Source organism: Canis lupus, chromosome 28 (assembly GCF_048164855.1).
Source record: "Canis lupus baileyi chromosome 28, mCanLup2.hap1, whole genome shotgun sequence".
NCBI lineage: Eukaryota > Metazoa > Chordata > Mammalia > Carnivora > Canidae > Canis > Canis lupus.
In genome coordinates this window covers 6,752,500-6,779,530 of record NC_132865.1, presented here as the reverse complement: position 1 = coordinate 6,779,530, position 27,031 = coordinate 6,752,500, and the positions used below count along the sequence as shown (strand labels likewise).

General features: G+C 37.7%; 1 long non-coding RNA gene across 1 annotated transcript in view; it reads right to left on the bottom strand.

The window, feature by feature from the left end:
* Positions 1–1,953: 1,953 nt before the first annotated feature.
* Positions 1,954–27,031, bottom strand: part of LOC140620144 (uncharacterized) — a 221,059-nt gene continuing 195,981 nt past the window's right edge. Inside the window, exons 4-12 of the long non-coding RNA XR_012019881.1 lie at positions 25,080–25,183; positions 22,529–22,620; positions 18,209–18,377; positions 16,941–17,080; positions 14,986–15,140; positions 12,544–12,648; positions 11,745–11,995; positions 4,123–4,164; positions 1,954–2,485 (exon numbers count right to left, since the gene is read on the bottom strand). This is a non-coding gene — a long non-coding RNA (uncharacterized lncRNA). The remainder of the gene's footprint in view (positions 2,486–4,122; positions 4,165–11,744; positions 11,996–12,543; positions 12,649–14,985; positions 15,141–16,940; positions 17,081–18,208; positions 18,378–22,528; positions 22,621–25,079; positions 25,184–27,031) is intronic.

The following is a 27,031-nucleotide window of genomic DNA, read 5'->3' as shown; positions in this document are numbered from 1 at the left end:
AGGACTGAGACAGCACTTGTTTATTGTTGAAACCATGTTTGAAAAGAATCTCCAGTACTCTCAGTCTAAAGAAAAGATGTTCTTTTTTTGTCTTTGACTTCATATGTGGAAGACATATTGAATGAAGGAGATGATTTTGTCATATTAGGCAGTCCTTTACCTCCTTCCCCAGTGTGTTAGCAGAAATCAACAATAAACAATATTGAAAAGAAAAGTTATGAATGTTTTAATGGAGTGGAGAAAAACAGCCAAAGAGCTGATTTCTAGAACTGCAGTGACCTAGATGTAGGACCCACTGAGTTCCTACTTCTGTTGTACTTACCTTGACATCTATTGCACTTTTAGTGTAGTGATTATATAGTGTATTTCTGAATAGAAATGCCCATGCACACAAATAGTTGGATTTCTTTTACTTTCATAAACTATATTACACAGATATTCAAAGCAAATTCTATCTTTAACATCTCTCCAGAAAATGTTTTTTATTAAAGTTTCAAAATAAAGGTAATGCCTCACTTGTAATCTTATATTGGAGACTGATGATACTATAATATCTTTTCTCTTTTGGATAAAAGACAAGATTTTTTTTCTCTTTTAGCATTTATCAACAAACAAAGATGTCAAAAAAGCAATAGAGTGTTATAACTCTTTCATACAACATTTTATTCTCAATATATTTGCTAGATTGGTAAAGATCAAAACAATTTTTTTGTAAGAGGAAACCTCATTTTCAAGAGGTACCATTATCACATAAAATCTCCAGTAAACTAGTGCCTTGTATTTCAGTGACTGCCATAAAATTGCTAGAACCTTGTTAAAAGGTAGAGATAACCAGGAAGTGTTTGCTAAGGAGAGAAGGTAACTATTCAATTAAATAGTTGCTTTCAAAGAAACAGAAACTCAAATTAGTCAATCCATCTCTCCTAATAAACTTCTTCCATTCTTAGCAAAACAGTGTTCATTTGGTCAGGTTTTATTCCTATACTTGGAGAAATTAGAGTATGTTCTGAGATATGCTATAATAAATGGTAATATATATATAATATATATATTATATATATCAAAAAAGAATAAGTGAAATATCAACTAAAGCACAGCACATGACCTAATCCACCCTATCCACAGCCCTCTGCACACACAAGCATACCCTCAACGGCCCCACAACCAAATATGAATCTAAAACTCAACTAACAATCAGAAACAACCATATCACTCAGAGCTGATCTTTGATAAATCATTATAAAAAACAAAGAAACTAAATAAAATGCTAAATGTTAGAGATAACTCACAAACGTAACCAATGAAGAAATAAAATACCTGACACACTGTTGGCTACAAAATTATTCACAGGTTTGGTAAATAGAGTTCAATGACTAGAGAGTATGTAAGTCACTGATGTGCTACATACCTAGGCTGTACAAAGACACAATGACCTTGAAATGACGCAAAATAATCAGCCTACAACCCTTGTGATGTCTGTTCCTTTACAAAAACGTGCGAGGATTCAGAAAAATATATTGATGTCCATTTAGCTTACCAATGACGCAATCCAGATTCTTAGTAAGCAGTAAAATTCTCTTCCCCAGGGAGAGTTGCACAAATTGTCTTATCTGCTTCTGCAGTCTGAGTTAACTATTCTCAAAAGTTCTCTGAGTGTATTCTGGTTGAAAGGAAAGTTGCCAGTTTTTAAGGTAAAATTTGATGGAATAGTTCAGGGAGAAAAAAATTTTTAAGGACATTCATTCACTTAACATACACAAGAAATTGCATGTTTTCAAGAAATAATGGTTGAAATGTGAATTGCTTGAGAATCTTTGGAAGCTACTGTCTGTAACAAATGGCACTGCTGACCCTTTAGGAATGTGTCTTATGCTACACAGTATGAAATAAAGTGCCTATTTTGCCATTATTCATTAATTTGATCAGGAGGCTATATTGTGATACCCATAGAGATTAAACCGGAAACTCATGTTTTTATTCTTAGCAGTGACTCAGACTTTAGAATTGAGAACATTCTGACAAGGTTTCTGAATGATGCCAAGCAATATCTTTCTTGACAGACATAGATTTCAACATATTTTTCTTATAAATCATTCACAGACTTTAATTTTATTTTGTATTTAGAAAAAGTAAGAAAGTCACCTACTGTGTTTAGTTACAGGGTAGAAACAAGTAGTCAAAGTTCTGATATGACTTAGGAAAAGAGCGCACAGCTTTGGAGTCATACTTAGGTTCTAATGGTCTGTCATTTCCCACACATGTGATATTAGGCAAGTCTGTCAACTTCGTTGCATTTGTTTACTTATCAATAAAATGGTAATAATACATGCCTTACAGGGCTATTTTGAGGGTTAAATCAGGTCACAAATAAGTAATATCGGTAGAGTGTCTGGTACAGCCTTCTTAGATGCATTCAGCGTCGAAAGAAATTCTAATCGTCTTCAGCACCAATATAAGGTTATATACCAAGGCCAGGTCTAAAGTCCTATCAGATATAAAGGGAAAAGTTCAGTATCAGGATTGCTCTTGTAAGGTGTGCTTGATGACAAATTATTCGTTTGACTTTGCTCTTTCATTGAACTGATTTTGATTGGCTTTGGGAAATCAACCAAAACAGTTCCTGAGAGCTGTATTAACACAGATTTCAGTTTGCTCTTTTCTAGGCTCACCTAATATATGAAGGTAAATAGGACCAAAACCCAGACGTGTATATTGAATGCTTAGGGTTTCTATTAATTGTAATATTTACTCAATGAGTCATCAGAGACAAGGGTTACTCAGCAGATGCCAAGAAGAAAACTGCCTATCTTTTCCAAATTGCAGTATGATATTTTAAAGCCTCATCAAAGCCACATGGTCAGTGTTAAAAATTCCAACCATGCCAGCGAGTTAAAAAACAGGCTAGATAAAAAGGTAGTTCTTACATTATGTTCTGGGAATAACACTCATTTGAAATCACACTCCAGTTTAAAAATTAAACTCTAAAATGCAATATAAAACATCGCTACTATGATGGGCATATTTTGTGCGTCTGGAAGAATCTTTTAACATATGCTTTTAAAAAGTGATTATGGCCACACAAGTTAAAATTAGATTAAGCAATAGAAAACCCAGCTTTAGAGCAGAAAGGCAAAAAAGCATATTTTAGTTAAATGTTATATTTAGGCAATACAATTAAAGTATCTGAAAATTAATAAACATCTTCTTGGGTTTCAGAAGAATTGTGTATAAAAACTTTTGTAGGATTTAATCCTGTTGCCAACTAAGATATCAGATTTCGAAATAAACATATTAAAATTAAAACGGTTCTTTCAAAACAGTGAGAATAAAAAACGATTTGTATACAATCAAGACAGGTAATGATGCAAAAAATTGCTCCATAAATCAATCAACCCTCTATACTTGTTTCATTAAAGGATAATATACTGGGATATCATTTCAGCAACATTGCCAAAGCTTTCCAGATTTGATTTCAATCCAAAACTTTTAGCGGGACTCAGCACTTTAAGAAACAAAGCAACAAAGGAGAAAGGAAAATCCAGTGCAGATGTACATTTCCATGATATTTAATGCATAACAGCATAGTTGTAGCATATTAGTCATCATGGCAAGCAGCCTACAAAAAATATTAAAGAAACCTGAAGACAAGCTGAATATTCCTGTTCAGTCCCCCTATAACCTATATTATAAAGGCTTTAATATTTATAAATAATATATTAATTTCATGAGCATTTTTAGTTATATAATTACATCTTTCCACAATTTTTTAAAAATTTGGCAGTAATTGTGGGGGTTGGAGACAGGTGATGTATTAATCAACCATCAGAGACTTAACAATATGCCCAATAAGCCACTAGGCTATTTGAGTCAAACAGTTATATCCTTTTCAGTTGTCACTTCTAATCAATTATCAGTATTTATTGACAAGATACATACACTTCTTTGTGTTGCTTTTTCAGAGTCATCTACATACATTATGAACCTAACATACACAATGACATAAAAACTTAGAGAACAAATAAATGCATCTGGAAAAATAAAGCCTAAAGAAGAGTGTGAGTATAGCATAAACAAACACTCTTGGAATTAGAGAATACTTAAAATCTCAGATCTATCACTTACTAGAAATCACCAAATTGAATCCCTCTATTCCTTCTGTTTCACCTATAAAATAAAAAATATAATATTGAAATGGAATGTTGCTATGCCATTATTTTCAGGCATCATTATCTCCCTAGAAAATTCAAAGGTAACTAATATTTATAAGTTATAATTCAGTAAAAGTAACAAAAATAAGTAATTTTCTAATACACCAGAATGACCTTTGAGAAAAATATAATGAAAAAAAAATACTATGCCCCAAATATTGAGTATCTAGGAAGAAGGCCTATTAGAATTATATAGGACAGAAATGAAACATACCATCAAAATTTACTGAAGAACTTTAATATGAAAGGAGAATTGAGAAAATGGAAGACTGTGGACAGTTTTTCTTGATGAAAGAAAAAAAATTAGTACTTCCAAAATTAAGTTTATAATGTCAAGAATCTTAATAGAATCTCCAAGAGGGTGTCTGCATCCTGACAAGTCTCTTTTAATGTTCATGTGGGGAAAAAAATTCAGAGGGCACCTGGCCAAGACCACCTGAATTTCCCCTCAACTTAGGTAGGTTCCTGACTGACTTTAGGATTTTGACCTCCCTTCTCTGAGATTATTTACTTTAGAAATTTTGCAATTGTAAATTCTTACTCTGCCATTCTGAGATGTAAATAATTTTGTCCCAGACTCTTGCCATTTTCATATATCAGGAACATGTTTCTCGAGAACCCGGGAACCATTCCTTTGAAATACAATCATCAAGTAAGGTAGTGCCCTTCTATCCCAGTCTCTGGGGGAGGGTGGGAGCCTCATTTCCACGAAGTACCCCACTGCACATACAGATGGTCTAGTCACGTTGACCAATCCCCCCTTATAACCTGCAATACTTTTCTACTAATTCATCCCAGCACTTAAAAATGCTCCCATCTTTAGGGTCAGCAAAATTGAGTTCAATCTCTCTCTCTTCCAACAGGTGTGACACTTTTCCAAGGTGGCCAAAGCTTTAGAATCCCCTGCAGAGCTTTTTAAACCAGACTGCTGGGCCCTACCTTCAGTTTCTGATTTAGTAGGTCTAGGAAGGGCCAAGAATTTTTCTTTCTAAATCTGTACCCAGATGCTACTGCTGTTGCTATTTTGAAGACCAGACTTTTTTTTTTTTTTTTTTTTAAAGATTTTATTTATTCATGAGAGACACAGAGAGAGGCAGAGACAGATGCACGCTCCCCACCAGGAGCCTGACGCAGGACTCCATTCAGGACCCCGGGGTTGCGCCCTGAGGCAAAGGCAGATGCTCAACCACTGAGCCACCCAGGCGTCCCCAAAACCAGACTTTGAGAAACAATTATCTAAGGCATTTTCACAGCACCACCAGGTTTACACAGTAGATCCTATTGTGTGTCAAATGAAATGTATTTTATAGATTATTGTAATGAGAGGGAACCATGGATTCTTCTTTGTTATTGGTACATGGCTAGGCAGACATTGGCAAACTTGGTCTATTTCAAAAAACATCCATGATCAAAAAAAATATATATATATATATATCCATGATCTTGATGTATTGTCTATTATGCTCTATATTAGTTTCTTAGGGCTGGCACAACAAATTACTATTAACTATGTGACTTAAAAGAACAGATTTTTTTTCCTCTCTCACAGTTCTAGAGGCCAGAAATACAAAAAATCAAGGTATTAGCAAAACTGGTTCCTTCTGGAGGAAGGAGGGTGAGGGTGACTCTGTTTCATGCCTTTCTCTTAGCTTCTGGTGGTTGCCAGCAACTTTTGGTATTCCCTGTTTTGTAGATAAATCATTCAAATTTCTGATAGCCTCTGCCATCATGTAGAGTACTCCTTGTGTATTAACTAATTGAATCTGCAAAGACCTTATTTCCAAATTATGAGACTCTCGGTGGACACTGGGCAACCCAATATATGCTCTAACCTGGGGTTTCTCAACTGCTTTGTTGTCAATGGTTACAAGTGGCAAAATATGGTTTCTGGTTCTTTCTTAGCTCTCAGGATGACTGGGAGGAGTGGAGGGCATGCAAAGTCCACATCCCTTGGCACTACATTGAACCTAAGTACTCTGTGTGCCACACAAATATCGTCATTTTCTATGCAGACCACAATGTGAAAAACACTGGAAAGCGCTATAACCAAATGAGCTAAACAAATACAAATAAACTAAGGGTGATAATTTTATATTCCTTTTTCACCACAATCAGCTCATAGTATGCTGTGTTTTCTTAAGAAGTGCTGTAGAAAAGGAAATTAGTTCTCCTGTGCTCCATTCTGGAAAAAAGTCCATGGTCCTACCCCAAAATCATTTCATTGGAGTCTTATATTCCTTAACTTTAAGGCTCCATTATTTTGTATTTCAATAATTGGCAATCTTGCAGGAAACATTTATTAAGTGCCTACTCTGTGTCAAGCTAAGGATGCAAACATCCTTAGCCTGATACAGCCTCTAACCTTATAGAGTTCAAAATTCAGTGGGGGATACAACTCAAAAGGGATAATTACAAAACAATCTGTCAAATTCTGATATTGAGATATACAGAAGGAGCTCCTCCTTATAAAATGTGTCCACACAGATCTCATTTCTTTCCCCAGCATCCTGTGAAATAAGCAAAGGAGTGATTAACCCCACCCTAAAGATGAGGAAATCGAGACTCAGAGAGGTTAGGGAACATACCCATGGTCTATAACTAGAGCAGGAGCACAGGTTTTAGCTTCTCTTCCATTGCTGTCCCACTAACCCCATCTGTCTGTCTCCCACAGAGACCACTCTCCATGGTCTTTTGTTCATCAGGTTCAAGACCAAAATATCACCACTTCAGGCGTCAATAAACAAGCCTTTTGGGGTATGGGGAGCACTAGAGCCCAAGTCCAAGTTCTTTGTCCCGAGGCCCTTCCTTTGAGGGTAGTGATGGAGTCAGGCCACACGGGACTGAATAAAAGACAGGGCAAAAACATAACTCTGCAACACTTTAAGTCTCATTTTTCCTCAAAATTGACTGCACTGGTGCCAACTTCCCAGATTGTCAAATCTGTTCTAGCACACTTTCCCATCCTCATGCTCATCCAGAAACAAGAGCAAGAACAAAAGTGTTTCTTTTCAATATGTTCCCTAGGCAAGCAGAAGCCCCTCCCTCACAAGTCTGACTGAAGAATGCATCCCAAACAACTTTGCGTTCAAAGTTTCCAAGGAGAAAATGAAAATTTCCAGAAGAGCTGTGATTTCTAGATATACAAAGTAATCATGCGTGTGCGTGTGTGTGTGTGTATACGTGTGTGTGTCTGCCTTCCTAAACTAAAACCAGACATGGGAGATTATGAAAACAAGGAAATATAAAGAAGATGTTTTCATTGCTCTTAATAACATTTTTCACTATTTAATGTCAATAATACATAATTATATTCCTATATAAAAAAATTCAAATAAAAACAGATATATTCAGAAAAAAATCCAGGAGTTCCTTGCACTTCGTACCCACAACCCCAAGTCCGTGCTTTGGGTGCAGCCTTTTGTTCTAATCCTATTGTATATATTTGCATACATAGGTGTGTACTTAGACATAGGTATCTTCAGGGCTTTTTTCATAAATAAATCATCTTTACAAGTTGCTCTGCAACTTGAGGTTTTCAATTTAACAATGCCTTGAAAATTTTACTTGTCTCAAGGCATACAGAGCAATCTCATTCTTTTGTAAAGACTGCTTATTATTCCAAAGTATAAATGACTCATAATGTGTTTACTGACTCACTGTGTTGATTCTGTGGTGTCATTGCAGTTTTTCCACGAAAAATTCGCCATCTCTGGTGGACTTCATTCCACCTCTCTGCCTCATGACTGGCCTTTAAATATGTTCCACACCAAAGCATGACGTTAGGAAAGGATCCCAGTAAACAGGGTGGAAATTTCTATTTATTATTTTCAGTTTTGGGTAGAGCTACATATTTATAGAGATGAAGTCAGTGACACGTGAAAAATAAGCCAATAGAAAATCCATGTGTTTTAATACAATTGATTCTTATTTTTCAATTAGAGTTGCACATATAGAGAAACCAATATAATGATCTCTTCTTGAAATAGCACTCATAAATTACCATTGATGGGAAGAGTTTTACTGCTAAAAAGATTACAGAGTATGTAATTTTAAACATTATAAACAATGAATTCTCCCTCGCGTTTACATTTTCACATTTTATAAAGTTCCAAAGCACTCCCTCAGAGCCAAAACAGCCTTATTTGGAAGTTCTTTGGGAAATTGTTTCCGGACCATTTTTGCTTTCAGGCATCCATTCTCAGAGGGAGCTGGCCCTCCAGCCCCAGGAAATAGTCATCACTTGAAGCCATTATGCAAAACTCACTAAATAGAGATAAATTAGTGATTCACAAGCAAAATCCTATATGACTCTTTCCAGTCCACAGCTTACTCCCCAAATCTCATCTAAACCAAAGAAAGAAAAATAATAAATAAATAAATAATAAATAAATAAATAAATAAACAAACAAGCAAACAAACAAACCAAAGAAAGGGGGCAGCCCAGGTGGCTCAGAGGTTTAGCGCTGCCTTCAGCCCAGGGTGTGATCCTGGAGACCCGGGATCGAGTCCCACGTCGGGCTCCCTGCATGGAGCCTGCTTCTCCCTCTGCCTGTGTCTCTGCCTCTCTTTCTCTCTGTGTCTCATGAATAAATAAATAAAATCTAAAATAAATAAATAAATAAATAAATAAATAAATAAATAAATAAATAAACCAAAGAAAGGTAGTCCAATTCTACACTGAAGAAATCTTCAAAATTATAGGCAGAAAAGCAGTTTTTGAGGGAACAGAGATTGGTTGATACTGCACTGCTTAATATATAGCCAAAAAAAAAAAAAAAAGACCACAGGATCAGATAAATGGTTTGTTTTATTAGCTTGTCATTGGCCAGGAATAAATGGCCCCAGGGTTATCACTCCACGGAGTGAAAAAGTCATTTGAGACGGATCCTGCCTCACTGCCCCTCCTCTAACTTTGCTAAGGGTTATACTGGAATAATAAATGTGTAAACTTTTGTTGTAGCCGTATTAGAGTGAATCATAATACCGCTCTGTTGTCATCATTCCAAGAAAGCCCTGATCAAACCTGGAAAAATGACTGTGTATCAACTTTTTCTTCTCCTCTTCTTTCCTTCCTTCCTTCCTTCCTTCCTTCCTTCCTTCCTTCCTTCCTTCCTTCCTTCCTCCTTTTTCCTTCCTTCATTCTTCCCTCCCCATTTCCCTTTCTTTCCTTCCTTCCATCTTTCTATCCCTTCTGCCATCCTTTCTTTTTCCTACTCTTATATAGGATTTCTCAACCTGAACACTACTGACATTTGAGGCCAGATCATGCTCTCTTATTGGGGGCTGTCCTGTGCGTCACAGGAGTTTAGCACCATCCCTGGTCTTTACCCATTTGGTGCCAGCAGCGGCCCCTGAGTTTTGACAACAAATGCATCTCCACATACTGTCATATACACCCTGCAAAATCACCCCCTTAGAACACCACTGTTGTAGCATTTGTTAATTATGACATTGATTGAAGCAAAATTCCTAACCCAACCTTTTCCTAATCTACATACCTTATCAGTCTGTGAACTGACTTTACCTTTCGCCTTGCAGGTACCGTCACCTCAGCTATTCAACATCCTGCTCAGCCCAAGAATGGGAGTATAACAAAATGATTACAATAAAAATAATTAGCGGCTTCTGTTTCAAGCACTTTAACATATTTTTATACAACCTCTTTGTGATTCAGTTTCCTCATCTGTAAAAAGGAAATAATAATAGTAACTACCTGAAGGATCTTGCAAGAACTAAACAAATTAACATATGGAAAGCATTTAGTTGGGTCTGGCAGTTAGCAAATGCTGCCTTAAGCGTTAATGATTCTTACCTCTATTGTTATTGTTATCATACTTCCAGTTAAGTCTCACCACTGCCTTAGCCAACTGGGGAGCTGGGATGTAAACATGAATCTACTTTTAATACCCAAGCCTGAGCTCATAAACATTAATGTTGCCTCAAAAGGAGAAACATTAAAAATAACATATTAAGAGCTAGATTCGTAATTTTAAATTTTCTAGAATCCAGATTTTAAGAAGTAAAGAGAGGTACGCCGGGGTGGCTCAGCAATTGAGCGGCTGTCTTCAGCTCAGGGCATGATCCCAAGGTCCTGGGATTGAGTCGCACATCGGGCCCCCTGCAGGGAGCCTGCTTCTCCCTCTGCCTCTGTCTCTGCCCCCCTCTCTCTTTCTCTCTCTCTCCCTATGTCTCTCATGAATAAATTAATAAATCTTTTTTAAAAAAAGAGAGAAACAAGAGAAAGTAATTTTATATTTTACTTTAACTCAATATATTAAAATATTATAATTTCAATATGCAGTCAACATAAAACATCAATGAGATAATTTATATATATTTTTTGGTAGTCCTCAAAATCTGGAGCTTACAGCTCATCTCAGCCTGAAGTAGATACATTTCAAGTGCTCAATAGCCATATGTGGCTGGACTACTATATGGGACACATAGGATTAAAGACAAATCAAGGACACCGTACATGTGAAGAGCCTCCCTCCCCATCATGTGCCAATCATGTGGTTGAATGTATTTATTTCCTCATTCAATTGAATCCTTTTTTTATGAAGTGCCTGTACCTTGCTACTCATTGTATAGCATACACGATTGGAAGTGCTTTGTAGTTATTGAACAGAAACAGAAATGCAAAAATGAATAAACGCATGAATGAATGAGAGAATGAAATAAGTTAAAAACCAACAGCAGGCCATGGAGATATATATATATATATATGGATATGGATATATACATATCCTTAGAAAGTAAGCTAGAATGTAGGCAAGTTTGAAAATTGAAAACCTCTATTGTAATACTCATTTGGCTGTTGAAAGAAAAGTGTCAGAGCTATAACAGACGCACAACTCAAGTCTCCTGCTGTCAATCTGATAAAAGCCTGAATATTTTCACATTAAAAATGCACATTAAATTTTTTTATGCATTCACATCCCACCTGTAGAATTACATGATTGTATAAAATTCATTTTAAACTCTCCTGAGGATAGAATGTAAGCAGAATCTCTTTAGAACATTTTACAGAAATATCACAAAAAAATGGACAGTTGATATGAATGCAAAAGTCTGAATTATGCCTAAATAATAGGAGTTTGAGCCTCAGATAACATTCTTTTAAGTGGTGAGTAAATATGCTCAGTTGTTTGAGCTGTTTTGAACATCATTCCTTATACACTGTTTTTCCTTAAAATATGGAGCCCAAGCCAGACATAATAGTCTAGATCATCGAACGAGCACAGGATCCAATGAAATTATTAATTCTTTTAATAAATTTGGCAATTATAAATCTGTTCATTATACTAAATTTTAAAAACCCTGCCAATTCACTTCTATAGGTCATTTTCATATATAGGTCCATGAATCAAACCCTGCCCAGTATATATGCCCATACATATACATAAAATTAAACTCTAACAGTGTCCTATGAGCTCTTATAAGATATAATCTTCTTAAGTTTCAGTCCTGTTTCCAGCTTTTTAGATCAAAATTCATTTTGCTTCTGATGTCTAGCATATTCACTAACTTTCCTACCTTTATGGCAATGACAGATCTGATCAGCACATCCATATCTTCATCCAAATATTTATAAAAATATTAAACAAGGCAAAATTTAGGAGGAAGTTCTGTGGGGTGGCACTAGGTGCAATAGTTCTCAAATTTCATATGCAAAAGAATCACCCTGGGGAGCTTCTTTAAAATGCAGACATCTGGGCCTCTCCTTCAGTAATTCTGATTCAATGGGTCTGGAGTAGGGCCTAGGAATATAAATTTTTAAAAAGCACCTGTGGAAATAAACGAAGAACACTAAATGAGAGCAAGCAAAGGCTATTTATTCAGAGCTTGCTATCGCTAGGGAGTGAGCCCTATCTCTTGCATTTGACAGAGATAGGCAGAGAAGCAGAGAGCCGTTATCCTGGCCAGGGGTGGAGGGGTAGGAGGGGTGGGGGTGTTGGGGGGGGAAGACTTCAGGTGTTGGGGTCTGACTCTTTGGGTGTCTCTCTACCACCACCACCACCACCCCACCCCACCCACATTCAAATGTTGAAACCTCAACTCCCAATGTCATGGTATTAGGAGGTAGGGCCTTTGGGAGGTAATTAGATCATGAGGATGGAGCGCTTAGGAAAGAGACCTCAAAAGCTTTCCCACCCCTTCTGCCATGTTAGAACACAGCAAGAAGGCTGCCTATGAGCCAGGCTCTCACCAGACACTGAAATTGTCAGAGCTTTCACCCCAGATTCCAGAATTGTGAGAAACAAATATTTATTGTTTAAACCACCCAACGGTATTTTTCTTATAGCAGCCCCGAAGACTAAGATATCAGATATACCCAATTGAAGACTGTTGACATGGGAAAGCTGCAGGCAGGCTAAGGAGAAGTGGGGCATCTTCTGTGACTTGTTAGAGGTCCATATTTGGCCTTCTCCCATTAATCCTAAATTAGAAGCAGAGGCAAAAATTAGGACACTGTCAGTTATTATGTCCTGGCCACTTGGGGCCAATTGTTACAGGGGCTATTATTTGGCTTCCTGGGCTGTTTGATACTGATAATAGTCTGACTTCCTTGCTAGTTACTCTGCATAGTAGGTTGGCCTATTAGGCTGGTTGCTACAGATTGCGGGTCAGAGTTTTATTTTTATAGGGAGTCTAGTCACTGTCCATTTCTAAACTGTCTCCCATGCTCCAGGAAATTCTGATACAGGAGGTTCTCACACACAGCATGCCAGATGTTTAAACCACTTATCTTTATCTTCCTGGTTGACGCTGATTAAACCAGGCTCTCCTCCAGTTGACATTTCCCCATATGGCCACAATCCATGAGGACATTCAGATAAAATGACCAACTGGAATAAAAATCACTTCTTTGTGTAACCCTTCACAATTTACAGTTTCTACATTTTTTTTTCACATTTAATTTTCATACCACCTTCATTTATGAGGGACATGATTCCATATTCTCAAACCAGTGGAGGATGCATTCTTAAATATTGCTAGCAGCAATGAAAAACGGTCCAGTGACTTTGGGTAACTTCCAGTTTGGAAAACCATTGGAACTGTCATGGCGGATACATGACTCCATACATTTGTCAACCTCCATGAAACGGTATTTCACAAAGAGGAAATTTTACTCTATGTTAATTTTTAAAAATCAGCCAAGATATAAGAGGAATCTAAAATAGAATGCAGTCTGCGACAAAGAAATGTAAGTGTATGAATAACATAGGTACACAGGCGGGAGTGAGTAAGAAAAGAGCTGACCTAAGTAAGCTTGCAAAACAGTGATTTGACTATAAAGCTAAAGATAAAAGAATTATACACAAACACAGTACTCTAGTTGGTAAATTTGTTTCTCACTGGGGTATGTGTTAGTAATTCTGCAACTACTATATATATATATATCGAGGAAGTCAGACTATTATCAGTATATACATATTGGGTCAAACAAATATGCAAATAAATTATAAATAACAGAAAAAAATACCTGGAGACCCTATTCTTGAAAAAAAAAAAAAAGACAAGATTTCTAAAACAGATAAAATATAAAATTGTTTGCATCCAGGACAAGGCAAATAAATATTTGTAGCATGAAATTTGAGTCCTAGAGAATAACACATTAATACAAGGGAACTGGGCATTTCTAAGCATGATACAGATAACAGAGCCTGTATTTCTTTCTGCTTTTGATTTAGAACTTCTCTATAGCAAGAGTGATCAATGATAAGATAAAAAATATAATAAACTGCTACAAGTATTTCAAAATAGTAGCAATAAGTAAAATCATCAATCAAAAAAAATTTAAGGCTTTAAACCACCATATAACAAGGCCTATTACTATCAGTTATTGAAGTCAGCACACTGGATTACAACAGGAGATAACAAAATATTTAAGTGTCAGATGATCAGTGGTGATGGTTTTCCTAGAGATTGTGCATTGTGGAAAGAAAATTAAAAAATGGCTAAGTTATGATCAGAATGAGTTTGCTCCTGTTCTTTTCAATGGTATTGAGGTACATAAAAGGAAGGAAGCTGTACTGTAGAATCATTTGAAACCTATCATAGATGAGAAAGATCCCTCTCCTCATTTAACTTCATTTTTCACAGGTGGGATCTACTTTGCAGAGTTGCTTTACCACTTTCCGTGGCATTTATTGATAGTGTTCACTCTCTGGGGAACTGAGCACTTTCACCAAAATTCGTGACCCATATATTCTACTTTGAGTCACTCTGGCTCTCATTTAATGATAGAATTAATTCATGTTTTGCCATTCCGTGCGAATTTCGCTGCATAGAGCCTATGGTTTTCATCAGAAATGCAAAAAGTTCAGTAAGTAAAGCACAAGACCTTAAGCAAAACTAACAGCCTTGCAGTCAGAATTTTGATTGTCTTGCTACTTCCTTGCTATGGGCAATGAACTTACTCTGGGCCTGTTTCTTTGACTGCCAAACGCTGATAGTAATCACTTCCCTGCTCTTTCCACAGGGGTGCCAGGAGGACCAAATGAGATTAAGGAAGATTAGTGCTTTGTTATCTCATTACATAAAAACTAAACAAATGAGAGTTGTTATGATGACTCTAACTATTAACGAGAAAATTCTTGACATGAATGAGAATCAAAAAAAAATCTTTTTATGGACAGAAATGTTACATGATCAGTGATTTGCTGCATGGATCAAATGATGTGATTCTGAAAATCATCAATAGGACCATTAAAATATTCTTCCAATTATAGAATATTCAATGATAAAGAAAAATCCCGGGGCACCTGGGTACCTCAGTTAGCTGAGGGTCTGCCTTTGACTCAGGTCAGGATCCTGGGGTCCTGAGATGCAGCCTGCCATTGGGCTCCCTGCTGAGCCTCCCAATGGCTCCCCCTCTGCCTGCCGCTCCCCTGCTTGTGCTCTCTCTGTCAAATAAATAAGTAAAACCTTAAAAAAAGAAAAATACTAGTAAATTATAATGTAATAACAAAAAATTTATGAGTATCAAAAATTATAATTATGAGAGGAAATAGAAGTCCTGATACTCTCCTTTCCTTACTTACTTAAGAAGTAAATAAAGCACACAAATCCATTCACACAAATACATTGGGAATTCTTCTCTAAAGGCATACCTCTGGGACATTCAAAAGATATGAAAGTTGAACATAAAGGAAGAGTTATTGATGGTAGAGTCTTGTCATTAGGGAAAGATTGACCTCTCTTCAATCACACCAGGTGGCAATTACTTGTTCTTACATAAAACTAGATCTGCTTTTGTCAAGTCAATGAAGGCAAATAAAACAAGGGGTTTCTTGTGTTAATCCTGGAGATCCTATGATATAAAGAGAAAACCCTGGAAAGATTAGGAGGCCTCATTTCTAGTCTTAGTTCTAACCTGTTATTAGCTACTTTGGACCTCAAATTTTTTACCAATAACATTGCCCTACCTGGGATCCCTGGGTGGCTCAGCAGTTTAGCGCCCACCTTCAGCCCAGGGTGTGATCCTGGAGTCCTGGGATCGAGCCCCACGTCAGGCTCCCCCCGCCCCCATGGAGCCTGCTTCTCTTTCTGCCTGTGTCTTCGCCTCTCTCTCTCACTCTGTGTCTCATAAATAAATAAAATCTTTAAAACAAAAACAAAAACAAAAACAAAAACACTGCCCTACCTACTCCAAAAGGTGTGAGTGTGGAGAGAGAGAGAGAGAGAGAGAGAGAGAGACAAAAAGAGACAGAATGAGAAAGAAATGTCAAATAAAATAAATATGAAAGTGGTAAAATAATGACGTTTATCAAGAGTGAGATTACAGTTTTACATTTGAGAACTAATTGTACCATACAGTAAACCCAGTGATTAAAAGTCTGGCATGGGGACACCTGGGTGGCTTGGTGGTTGAGCCTCTGCCTTCAGCTCAGGTCATGGTTCCAGGGTCCTGGGAACGAGTCCCACATTGGGCTCCCCACAGGGAGCCTGCTTCTCCCTCTGCCTGTGTCTCTGCCTCTCTCTCTGTGTCTCTCATGAATAAATAAATAAATTCTTAAAAAAAATAAAAATATAAAAATAAATAAAAGTCTGCCCATAGGGGCACCTGGGTAGCTCAGTCGGTTAGACATCCAACTCTTTTTTTTTTTTTTAATTTTTATTTATTTATTCATGAGAGACTGAGAGAGAGAGAGAGGCAGAGGGAGAAGCAGGCTCCATGCAGGGAGTGCGACCCGGGACTCAATCCCCAGACCCCAGGATCATGCCCTGGACCAAAGGCAGGTGGTTAAGCTAAACCACTGAGCCCCCCCACCCCCAACCCCAGGGCTGCCTGACATCTAACTCTTGATTTTGGCTCAGGTCATGATCTCAGGGTCATGAGATAGAGTCCTGCACTGGGCTCCACCCTCAGTGGGGAATCTGCTTAAGATTCTCTCTCTCTCCCTCCACTCACATGTGCTCTCTCTCTCTCTCCTAAATAAATAAATAAATAAATAAATAAATAAATAAATAAATATAAATCTTAAAAAATAAAAAGTCTGTCCATAATCTAAAGATCAAAGTCTTTAAGGCTACAATTTCTTGGAAGTGGTTAAGAATTTAACTTCTACCATTTCTTAAAAAACATTAGTCCCTTTTTTGGAAGAGCACTGTCTCTGGTCGGAGGCCTTCTTCTTTACTCAGGCATCTATGTCCACCTCTGCTCTCCAGTCTCAAGCCAACTGTGAAGGGGTTGAAATCACTTTGTGGAACTTTCTCTGCCAGCACCTTCTCAAGAATTCCCGTGTCACTCTTGCTGTCCTGGGGCACTGTGGTAACCCCCTGTTCCATAGATCACCTGCTGAAACAAGGTTTAGGAACTTGATAAAGCCGATAAAGCCATGATTGCGCTCAGCCTGTTTCCTCACCTGAAAAACAATATCATGCTAGATTATATCTTTGGCCTCTTCCTGCTCTAAAATTCCATGCTCATGTTTCAAATTGACAAAAATAAAACCATGCTTAATTGGCTCTAAGTAGGAAACCCTCTTGTTTCTGCAACACATGGAGCCACACTGTGCAAAGAAGCTTCGAGCCCCCCAGGGGTGGGCTCAGGTTTGATGGGGCCTGAAGGCCTCACAACTAGGTGGCGGATTTTTTTAGGGGAAATAATACAATATTTTGAATATAAAATTAAATATAGAGAGGACAAGTTTATTTAGAATTAGAGAAGGAATCACAACAAAATTACAAATTTTAAAATGTTGACAGAACAAGCATCAAAAAATCAAAACAGCATAATGTTCTTATTAATGATCTGCTGATATATCTCACAGTACTTTTTTCTCAATTTTTTTGGCTGCATGCTCTTTCCTCCTTCACATGATAGTTGTATTTTAAATTTTCACATAAAGAGAATGAAATGATCATTTAGTTTTTCCTCTGTCATGGGTAATCGAAAGTTGGGTTTTTTTTTATAATTGATGCTCAGAATGCATAAAACACGTGCCTACACACACGTGTGCTGTGTTTGCAGTACTGCTACCTGTGTGTGCCCTGCAAACGCAGGACTTCTGAGAACTTCTGTAGGTCTTTTTACTGCGAATGCTACAGTGCTGTGCACATTTCTATTGTGGTGAGGCACTGATAAGAACCAAATTCTCCACTTACAGCTTTGCCCACTGATGAATAAGTATTTCTGGAAGCTATTCTGGGATTAGCATAGCTAGCAATAACTTCACTATACATGAAAGTGGCTCTAAATCACACAAATGCATAGCACGGAGCCCAAATTAAGTGTATCCCTAATTCTTCGACTTCCCATTAATGAATTCTAATAATGCCTGTGGTCATTCCAATGCCACCTGACGGGGGTGGAGGGGGGGGGCGGGGATCTGGAGGGAAAGTAGAATTGGAAAGATGCAGAGGACCTAACAAATTCTACTGAGAACATCTAAGTTTTGAAACTCTACACACACACACACACACACACACACACACACACACAGTCCTCTCAGGGCTTTGGAAAGCACAAGGTGAGAACTGCTGAAAGTTACCCGCTGTTAGCTTCATGGAAATCTTCCTCTGTCTCTCCAGGTGGCCCCAGCTTGCCCTTGTCAGCAGCAGCCGGAGTAGGAGGGAGACTCAGACTCAAAAGATGACACTCAGGAGTTCGAGCCGGAAAGTCACGGGAAGGAGCAAAATCTAGAGTACTTGGAATAGCTCCTAAAGATAGGAGGAATGTAGTTACTGCCTTCATCTTCCAGTGAAGATGGTATGAAAATGGACAGCTGCTTTCCTAGATAGAGGAATAGGAAACGACCAAGGCTGGGCTAAAATTGGATTCTGCTCAAAGGGCCAGAGCACTTGCGTACACCAGAGGCTGCTGCCAAATGCAAAAGGGAGTGAGAGGGTTGGGAGCCACATGACTGATTAGTGGTGTCTGTAGGGCACTGAATTATGAGGTGGTACTTATATAATCCAGATACTGAACTTCCCTGGTTTGATACGTCAGTCCAAATCAAAGAATGCGAGCCAAGGGATTGGAGAGAGTGTAGAGAGATTCAAGCTACATTCTGAATAAAAATAGTGGTCTAGAGGCCAATACACACATACATAAAACTTCAGGCATGTAAGAACAATTAGAGAATGTAGTTCAGATGAAAACACTATGTCCACGCCAGATATATGTTGGGAGAAATGAAAAAGCATGATCGAGGAAGGAAGGCCTTCCCTCCTTTCTTCTCTCCTGCCTTTCAGCAACTCAGTGATTTGGGCAAGTAGAAGCAGGCAGTTATATTCTGTTACTTAGGCCTGAGAAGCCTTTACCAAGTATTTGCAATTCATAACCACAGTACCACTAGAAGAATCTGGAAATGTTTCTAGTTCTCAAAAATAAAAAAAAAAAAATAAATAAAATGAAACACAGTCTCTGCCTCCACGGTGTTGTTTACATGGAAAAGTATATTAGGTCGTAGACCCTGACGTAGAGATTTGCTTGCAGCCATCGTATGGGAACAGCACCAGTAATGAAATGAGGGCAGCAAAATTGGGCAGAGAGAGGTCAGACCATAATGCAGATGCAACAGAGCCTTCAGCCTATTCCAACGGAATGCTCTGGAATGGGAATGACTCTTCGGAGTGGCCCTTAAATAAGGAAATGAGGTCTTTGCCCTCCCACAGTGGACCAGTCATTAGATGGAGGCTGTCCCCGGGGGAGGGCCGAGGGTCGTTCTTGGAGGGAGATGGAGCTGTGGGTCCTTTGCAGCCAGCACCCCCCAGAGCCGGTGGTATGAACGTCATCATCCTGAACAAGCCATCTGTGCAGCACCTTAAAGTGAATGCTACAGACCAAGTACGAAGAGACGAAAATAAGCTGGAAAACAGTAGTACAACCTCTGAAGTTCAGTCCTGGTTGATGAGTCGATTGCAAGCCGAGAGCCACGGACAGCAGAGAGGGAGCCTCTTTCAGATCCTGCTCCTCTGTTTGAGTCTGTTGGAGTCTGAACGGAGATTACAGGTCTCCCACAACTTTTGTTAAAATTTAATGAGTCCCTTGAAGACCGTGAGGCATGGAGCTAAGACCCCAATGCCCACTCTGAGAACATAATGAAGACAGGTGTGCTGGGACGACAGATGATGTTGTGAGCGCTCTCACTGGAAAACTACAACTGAGGACTGCAGTTCAACCGAAGGCATCTCAAGGGCAATGGCTACCCTTGAAGAGGATGGCAAGCTGCAAGCCCTAGGGAGGGAGAGCTTTTAAGTCGAATTTGCCATTCCTTCCTATTTTACTAGGCCAGCCCTGCTGCTCATGTCCTGTTTTGAATATTCTATTTCTGTTTAACTACATTCTGTGATTCTGTCCCCCGATAGCAGCTGCTCCACACTTGGCAAACTCTGTGGGCAATTCAAGGATTTGTTTACCTTTGCTCTGAAGCTCTGTGACACTTGTTCTTACATTCCGATGGAGGCAACAGAAGGAGAATAAATGCATAACATAGAGAACCAACTACCGTTACCTCAAAAATAGGCTGGCTCGAAGTGTGTTTTCCCTTAACTGCAATTAAATATTTTTTATAATAGTGAATGCCAAATAAGTGCAATGGTCCAAGAGAAAATAGAGAAAACAAATGCTAACAGCCGCCATGTGGCAATCCCAGTTGTATTTGGATATAATCATTAACTTTGATTCTCAAGAATTTACAGGGAAAAATAACGTTATTCTCTAACATTATTCAGAAGCCTTGCAAATGAAGTCTCTGTCAAGTGATTTCAAAATTTGCACTTGAAAAATGTGGGTAAGGATTAGGAAGTTAGCATGTTGGGATTGAGGGATATCTTTGGTTTTTCAAAACATACTGAGCCTTAGCTTTTAAAGAAAACTAGCCAGTGCAGGGTAGTAACCTTACAGTCAAGAATCTGTGGTTTTTTAAAGATGGTATTTCCTTGGAGACCATGATTTTGAACTATATTATTTTTATTTTACGTATGTTAGCTGAGTTCTTGAATCAGTTTTCAATTTCCAGACACAGAAAACTATTCATTGAGAGTACTAAAAATTCTTTTCTCTTCTTCCCACCATTGTATCTTTTTATCTTTACAGACCCAACCAGATCTGCCAAGGTCCTAAATTCAAATATACCTGTGGGTCACTGTTTGACTTTATTGATTTACATGAAATAAGGATCACTTTACCTACTGTTTGCATTGGGTTTTTTTGTTGTTGTTGTTGTTGTTGTTCTTAATAAAAGAAAATGACAAACAGTACCTTAATTGTTTCTTCCAATTTATTTTTTGTTAAGTTCTTCCTTTCCAGAGAGCCAGACAGATATTTTTAAATGATTGTCATCTTATACATCTGTCCCAAGATCGGTGATTTTGTTCACCATAGGAAATCCTGATTATATTCTGGGTCATTTTATACTTCACTTGACTTTTTTTTTTTTTTTTTTTTTTTTTGCCTTTCTCTCCAAGTAGATGAGAATGGCTACTCTGGTCCCATTAGGACCTTAAGAAGAGAATATATACATAACCGTTACCCTAAGATTAAATAGGCACTTGTAATATAAAATTCCTCTGTCAATTATAACTTCCCCTCTGTGGTTTGTGAATTATTTTATATGTTTGAAGTACATCCCTACACCAAAGTCAGGCCTTAAAGTTCTTCCCACTTCCTCTTAAGTATGGAAATTAATCATTTGGGACTATAATTAAACATAAGATTCACAAGAAAGGGAATCTAGCACAGAGAGTTTCCTATAGACGTGTTAGATAACACTTAATGAACCATTTTATATCCTGTTAAGACTTTATGTCATGCAGTCTGTGTGTAAAATGGTTATTGAAGTGGTTTTCATATTTTAAAAATTATATAATTGCTCATCTAAATAACAAAGTTGGGAGCGACACTATAAAACAGGTCATAGGCAAGTAATGTATGATATGCGTTACTCTTAGTCATTACATTAATATTGATAATACTCGCAAGGAATTAAACTATTAATTTTTCATGAGACCTAAAAAAAGTCGTATTATTGCAATAATTCAATCACAGAAAACACAAAGGATGCAGGATTCCAGCTGAATGCAAAGAGAATTTAAATATGTATGTTTCAGTTTAACCACACTGGTGTTTGCTGTAGACGTGGCTTAGTTTTTATTCTAGTTGCGTAAAATAATTCAACCAACTTCCTTCTTTGCATACAAAGGAAATATTTCTGCAATACGGTTTTTGGTTTATCTGAGCTGCAGAAACTCCTTCTACCTCTAGCCCTAGTCCATTTTCTGAGCCATATTTTACTCCCTCCTGAAGAGAGTATCATTCTTAACAGAACCAGGACTTTTGCTAACTGCAAAAAGACAACTTTCTCGTGCTTACTCTCACACAATCTGGAGAGTTTTTAATTACAGAGAGCTGCTAGCCTTACCATAGACACACCCAGTTGTAGCCTCCTGTAGGGATTATAACTGTGTCTGAAGTACAGTGTTCTGCTTGGAAACAAACATGACTGAGTCAAGATACTCCTAACTGTAAAAGAGAGGGTTGAAACAGCAACACCAGAAGTCAGTTGATGCCAAAGCTAATTCTTCCCACCTCTTTCACCTCTTTTAACACTAGATCAATCTAGATATCTTCTGAGTGGCATTTAAACACAGTATCTTTGGTCTGGTTAAGTCATCCCAATGCTCCATTTACACATTCCCTAGTGTAGGGCCTGCCTCCAGGAGTGTTGTGACATGCCAAGTTTCTACCTCCTTACATGAGTAAAGAATTTCCTACTGTATTAGTCAGGATGGGTTAGGGTGGACTCTGGTAAGAAATTAACCCTGAAATTTCAATGGCTGAACAATATAGGTATTTATTTCTCACTCACGCGAAGTCTGATGGCCTCCACGCAGTGACACAATGATTCAACTATGTCTATCGCTTGGTCCTGCCTTTTCAACAATTGCAGCAAAATGTCACCTGCAAAAAAAAAAAAAAAAAAAAAAATAGATGTCACCTAAAGATCACACACTTGCTTTTCTGTGTTGTGGTCCAGAAGTGACACAGGCACTCGTACTCTCAACTAGTTGGCCAGAACTAGGTGTACAATGCTTGATCTGGAGCCAGGGCAGGTGGGCCAGGATGGTTGAATTCTTACTGTATTCACCACTTTCTCACTATAAAAGTAATGGTGTAGAAATTTACAAAGATCAATCTCTTTGACTCATTGACCCTTTAAAAGAAGAGAAAACCAGGAATATAGGCATTTCTTAATATGATTCTTTAGTTTTGCCGTGTTTTGATACTTATGAAATAAGTGTAGATATTGGGTTATATTGAAATATAATCTGAAACTTCAATTAGATATAAAATACTATTTATAGATCGATCAGTTTTCAAATACTTAGTATTTTAAATTTACTTTTAAATTTCATTTAAAAATGTAAAGACTAATACTAACGGAGAAACACTGATGTTGCGATGCATCTTTGAACTTTTTCCTAGAGCTCTGGCTTCTCATCTTTGCATTGCTAAAATGACTGTTTACCTTTATTGATGATTAGTTCATTAGTTACTATTAATGTCTATATTGTATTAACCCAGTCCAGCTATAAATCAAGAAGCCCTGCTGCTCTTTGTCTCTTCCTTCATATGCAAGCAATCATTAAATCTGTCAATTCTATCTTTTTAATATCCCTCACATCCATTCACTTCCTGGCTTCTCCATTGTCACAATATCTTATTTCACATTATTGCCATCTCTCACCTGCATAACTATGAAAACTTTATAACTGGTTTCTCTGAACCTCATTTTACACACCTCCAATCCACTCTCTGCTATTCATCTGGATTCTATAAATATAGCATTATATATGTTTGTGTGTGTATAAATCTATATGTGGTTATATCATTGTTATCACCCTGTAGATGAAGTCAAACTCCTAGCCTAGCATAACAAGGCACCATATGTCCTGCTGAGCAGTCCACCAATCTCACCCACTGCAGCAACTAAGATCAACATGTTTTTGTCTGAAGCACTCTTCTCTGTTGGGAGAGATTCACATGTATCTCCATATGACCTCATGGCTCTCACTCTGACCTACTTCTTTTTATCCTCCAGGACTTGGTTTAGCACTAATCTCTAAACATGGATGAGTTCTTCCTTCAAGCTTTCATACCTTGTGCTGGCCCCATCATAGCACTTATTGCACAAGATGGTATATTTTCCCTTGCTATGGGTCTCTCCAGCTATATCAGCACTGTTCAAATTCAAACCCAAAGAGCACCTTTATCTGAATCATGTAGGGAGCTTGTTAAAATTATAGATCCTAAGATGCCACTTTAGATCTATTGAACCAGAATCCTTAAGAGGAGGTCCAGGGCTCCATATTTAAATACGTTACCCAGATTGTTCTAAGGCCTACCGATGTTGGAGAACCATTACTGCAGGCTATGGGTCTTTTTAGAGACAGACTGATTTGGCTATTTCTCCATATGCATCTCTTTTATGGCTAGCACAGCACCTGGCATGGTAGGCAAGCAAGAATTTAATACATATTTAATACTAGAATTTAATACTAGATATATTAAAATGACCTGAGACTTACACATTTATCATTGAACTGTTTTTTAAAAATATTTATTCATATATTTGAGAGGGAGAACATGTGGGGGGGGAGGGGCAGAGAGGGAGACAGAGTCTTAAGCAGATTCCATGCTGAGTGCAGAGCCCGACTTGGGGCTCTACATGGGGCTCAATCTCATGACCCTGAGAACATGACCTGAGCCAAAATTAAGAGTTGGATGCTTGACCAATTGTGCCATCAGGTGCCTCCATCATTAAACTGTTTTACCAAGTATTTCTAATTTACTCATTATTTCCTTTTCTCTATGTTTCAATTTATGCTTTATTTCTAATTTTAATTAATATGTGTGACATTTTAAAATAAATTCTGTTTTTTTCTTTCTAGAATTATTTTGCCTTTTCCTCACCATGAAAAGGTGACTTCTAAACATATTTAGAATTTTCTTTTAAAAAGCTCTGCTGAAGTTTTACTATGTGGTTTTCAAAGGTAACCTGTCTATAGACGTTCCAGATAAGTTCAGCTATTACTATATATATTTCTAAGATTAATTTATTGGATGAATATTTAAAAAGCCCTTACCACATGTCAAGCACAATGTCAGGTGTTGAGTATACATTGGCAAATAAGCAACATGGTCCTGCTTGTACACAGCTTATATTATTATTGGGATGCAGGCATTAGATAAGCAAAGAAACACATGCATTGATGGAGGAAGTATGTATATGTATATGCAATGCAAAATATTAAGTTCTGCGAAAGAAATAAGTAGGGTGTAAATGGGAATAATGAGATAGTGAGTGTGGGGACTTATTTAATGTCCAGTCCAGGCTTCTCTGGGGAAACAGTACTTACAACAAAACAGAAGTGTAAGTGAAGTCCTCTATGAAAGACGAATGCTCTGACACAGAGGGAACAGCAAGTGCAAAGCCCCCAGGGCAACTTGGGTGATCTGGAACCTGGAAAAAAAACCTGAGATGTCTGAAGGATGGTGAGCAGGGAGGAAGGCTATTCAAGACAAGTCTGGAACCATAGGTATGGGTTAGGTTCAAGGTGGACCTTGCCAGCCTCAGTAAAAGAGTTTGAATTTTCTTATAACTGCAATAGGAAATTACAGCAGAGTTAATTAAGCAGGGGAGCCACATGACCACATTTATATTTTTTAAGAAATCACTCCCCTTGTAGTGGAGAGAATAAAATTTAGAAAAGGAATAGAAGCATTGAAGAGAGGAATTAGATGAATATTTCAGTTGTTCAGACATGTGAGGATGGACTCTGGTGTTGGCAATGAAGAGGAGAGATGTAAGCAGGTTGAGGTATATTTTAAAGGTTAAATCAACAATAATTGCTGATGGGCTACATGGGGGAAAATGAGGCAAGGTGGAATTAGGGAGAAAGGGAGTCAAGTTTTGTCTTTAACATTTTAGGCCATGATTTACTACTAGTAGAAAGCCTTGAGAGACAAGTCGGGAGTGGAAAAGGCCACAAGGGTTTAGTTAGGAGATGCTAAGCTCAAGATGCCTCTGAGACATGTGAGTGGAGATTTCAAGGAGGTAGTTGATTAATTCATATAACATTTAAACCACATAGGAGGCTCACAATGATATTAACTTTATGAGCATTTCCACTTTCTTTATTATTATTTTCTTAGCTATCAGTGACCACTTTTACTGTCATGTAGAGATAACCTCTAAATTTACCTCTCTACCCTGCTGTGTCGTTCTGGTCTGAAGATATTCAGAAGACAGAACAAATTTATTTAAATTCTAAAGTAATTTCATATTTGAACTGGAGTAAAATTATCATATATATTTAACCCCAAGACATGTCTGTGAGCAAAGTATGAATAAAAGAAGTTGGCCTTGGAATGCAAGACGATATGTGCATTTATTCTCACTTTATTATTGAATAATCCTAATGTCTCTTCTTGCTGTTTTACAGACTAAATTGACTGCAAATTTGCAATGACAGCTGTTTAACATAGGAGACAATAAATCAGCAACTGAGCTCAAAAAACATTTCTTGAGCATAATCTTGATGGTTAATAATAATAATAGTAATAGGTAATTTCTACTAAGGGGTTACCAAGGTATAGACACCAGTGTTTTTTCACATAATTTTTAGTTTGAATCTCATAAAAAGTCTAAGAGGAAAGTACTATTACAATCCCTATTGTACAAGTGAAACAGGCTGTGGAGCAATTAAATAACTGCTTAAATCACAGGGAGTAGCAGAGAGGACTCAAGTGTGGTTCACCTGATACCAAAATTTCTGCTATTAACCACTAAGTTAGGTTGCCTAAAAACTATGAAGCATATGAAAGCATATAGTACATTTAAATTGTTTATAATCCAGTCAAAGGAGAAGAACATGAGGGAAGGGATGAAATTCATTGAGTGACTACTCCTGCCCTGTCACGTCTAAGACACAGAAAAAGCCCTTCCTTCTAATGAAACCACCCTCCTTCTCCCCTTTGCTCCACATACAAGCATATAAATAGGGAGCTGGATTGAGTGGCCTCTAGAATGCTATGGAGGTCATAGTTTACAGAGATGGGGTTAGAACCCCAGATGAGACTGGTTTCTAATCTCAGACTGGACACGGAGGGAAGAACCAAGGCAGACATTCCAGACTCTTAGGTAGCAAGGAATTGATGGCTATGAAACATAGGGAAATGGAGCTTTCCATGTGCTCAAGCCTCACCCATTTAGAGTCTTTGTTGGAATTTTGGACTAAATTCTTAATATGTTAGGATGTTAATATGTATTATTTTACCTCACCTTCCTCCTTCCTTTTTACCTCACTTT